The sequence below is a fragment of the Pteropus alecto genome, unplaced genomic scaffold, assembly GCF_000325575.1.
Source record: "Pteropus alecto unplaced genomic scaffold, ASM32557v1 scaffold182, whole genome shotgun sequence".
Lineage (NCBI taxonomy): Eukaryota > Metazoa > Chordata > Mammalia > Chiroptera > Pteropodidae > Pteropus > Pteropus alecto.
In genome coordinates, this window is record NW_006433946.1 from 5940679 (window position 1) to 5944033 (window position 3355).

Sequence of the window (3355 nt, forward strand, 5' to 3'; positions counted from 1 at the left end):
CCCGTCTATGGGCCCCCATAACAAGCTGTAACTACCATGTTTTGTAGTGCCAGTTTATTCTCTCTATCACTCTGTCTCTCTTGCCTCTCTCTGCCTCTGTCTTTCTCTGTCTTCCTTTCTCTGTGTCTGCCTCTTTGTGTGTATCTGTGTGCAAGCATATGTGTACATATAATTTCTCATCACTGAACTAAGTGATTATATCATCTCTCTTTATAGCTCCAGAGCTCATCTCAACATGGTATCTTACACATAATAGGAGTCTAAAACTATGAGATAGAAAGATAAGAAAAATGAATGGTGACATATTATCGCCTCTGCCTACATACTCATTTATAATGAGATAAGCATTATGGAAAACTGAATTGGGAGATATATGCTTTTGAAAACTTATATGCTCATCTTTCAGTGCCACAATTTCATGGGAACTGCCTCAGCTTCTCAGGTTCTTCATTAGTTGTTCCACTAGATGAGCTTTGGGAATATCCAAACTATATTAAACTGTACTTAAAATTGTATATGTGTATGTTGTGTTATGCATGTATGACCATGTCCAAAATGGCTAAAAGCCACTATTCTGGGTTTATCTTTCCTTTTTTATTAAAATTAATCTTAGCTATGTTTCATTGACAAAGGATTTGTAAGGTCACTAGTTTACTTAACTCTGATAACTAATTCTCATTAATTTTTGTATTGATATATAATTGACATATAAGTTTATATTAGTTTCAGACATACAATATAGTGATTTAATATATGGATATGTTGTGAAATAATCAACACAATAAGTTTGGTTAACATTCATCACCGCATGTAGTTATAATTTTTTTTCTTATGATGAGAACTTTTGAGATCTATTCTCTTAGATACTTTCAAATATACAATATAGTATTATCAACTATAGTCACAGTACATTATGTCCCCATGATTTATTTATTTGACAACTGGAAGTTTGTACCTTTTGACCATCTTCACCCACCCCTTACTCCTTTGCTTCCGGCAACCACAAGTCTGTGCCCTATATTTATGAGTTTTGAGTTTTGGGGATTTTGTTTGTTTGTTTTAGATGCTACATATAAGTGTGATCATATGGTATTGGCCTTTCTCTGATTTGGCTTAGCATAATTCCATCAAGGTTCATCCATGTTGTAACAAATGGCAGGGTTTTTCTTTTTTATGGCTGAATAATACTCCATCGTACATGTGTATACCACATTTTCTCTATTCATCCATCAAATGGACACTTAGGTTGTTTTCGTGTCTTTGCTATTGTAAATAATGCTTCAGTGAACATGGGGGTGCACATATCTTTTCTTATAAGTGTATTATTGTCATACTGTGTCAATATTATGACATCGCTTTTGTTACATGGGAAAGGCATGGCTTACAAGGATCTGTCTTTATTGGTGGTAGTTTGTAGTGTCTGGTAGCATCTTGCATATAGGTAAATTAGATTTGAATCTCAGCTTTATCATATAATAGTTATCATTTTTCATCTCTGAATCTGAGTTTTCTTATCCAAGAAATTTCAGAAATAATACCAATCTTAGAATGTTTTTATAGAGAGTAAATTAGGTAATATAAATAAACCACTTATCAAAGCTATAAAACAACTACATTTCTAAAAAGTGTCAGTTCTCAGGGTAGTTGAAAGTGTATTTGGGGCCTGTTCTTTCACTTAGCAGCAAAGGAAAACTTATTTAATTGTGCTGTGCATCAGGTCATTAGCTGTAAAATGTGAGGATTGAATAAAAAAGTAGATATTAAGACCTTGGAATAGTTCCTTCAACAAAGTAAACAGTCAACAAATGTTAGCTATTGATATCACTGTTACAGAAGTTAAGATTGGACTTTTCATATTTTGTCTGCCTTTTTTTTACATGAAATCTTTGTAATTTAACATAAAGATCAAAATTTCCTATATTTATAAAGATTTTTGTCACAGTAAAGAATGACTACAGATAATGAAGAATGACACTTTTACATGCATGTATGTTTTACTTTTTAGCAGAAATTGCAAATAAAATGTTTTATTTGCCTTTCTCTTTGATACTTAAATATGAATCTTTTAAGCTCATTTAATATTGACTTGTACTTACTTTTGTCTTTGTGAGAACAGACATTTAAGAAGAAATGACTGAAGGAATAGAAAAGGAGGGGTGGAGGAAAATCAGAGAATTTTCAAGACTTGCTATAATCCTAGGAAAACCCGCAAACTTTTTAAATTCATTCGTGTTACTTTTAAAATTAACCACCTTCTTTTGAAGAGGAATTTTCACTCAAAAGGCTAATCAGCTCCTTGTTCTTCTTCTGTAGATATGCTTACCGCATAAGCCATACTCCAAATTAACTAAAGACTCATCTTCCCTTTTGCTTTTTCTGTCTAAGCAACAAATGTAACTGCCTATACCCCCTAGCAACTCTCGCACTTTGTAACTCTTTGTAACTGCCTGCAACCCATAGCAATTCCTGCACTTTGTAAACATCTGAGGACAAATTAACCAATCAACCAATGCCAATTAAGTTCTATATAAGAAATGCTGTGACTTAGCTCTGGGCCCAGATCTTCAGAGTGCTAGCTTCTCATGCTGGGACCACCAGCATGATAAACCTGAGTTCTCCAGCTCTCTGAGTGCTACTTGGTTTCTTGCCAGTCTGATTTTTGCAACTTTTTAACCAGGTTGCTTCACTAAGTCTGAGAGAATCATTTTCTTTTTCTCAGCTTTTAAAAAAAATATTGTATATATTTAAGGTATAAAATATGATGCTTTGATATTTTGATGTACATAGTGAAATGATTACACAAAGCTAATTAATATAGCCATTTCCTCACATAGTTACCATTGCGTGTGTGTGTGTGGTGAGAGCAACTGAAATCTACTCTTTTAGCAAATATCTCAGCTTTGTTTTGAGGCATCTATGATGATAGCAAGGTTTCACTGTGGTGGTTGCTACCATCCTTATTACTATCTCTTTCTACTCTTCTAGGTGGTTCACAGAACAATACACACTGGGGCCAACAAAATGTGCTTCCCACCAGTATGTTACAAGGAGCTGCATTACCATGGTAATGATACGAAGTTCATTTTTTTTTATTTTTGTAAGAAGTTACACTGAACTATCTTTTTATTTAATTATGAAAATATCACAATAGCATTTCCTTCAAAAGTAATCCATGTTATGTATTTCTTTCTGATTCCTCATTCTCACCTATGAGGTCCTCTGCAGCTGGCTCATGCCACTCTCCTCACACTGACCTCCTTTCTCCTTCATTAGAGCATTTCTAACCATCCTTCTGTCTCTCCAGTGCACTGAGAACCTTCTCGCCTTAAGACCTTTGTAAATGCTGTTCATCCTA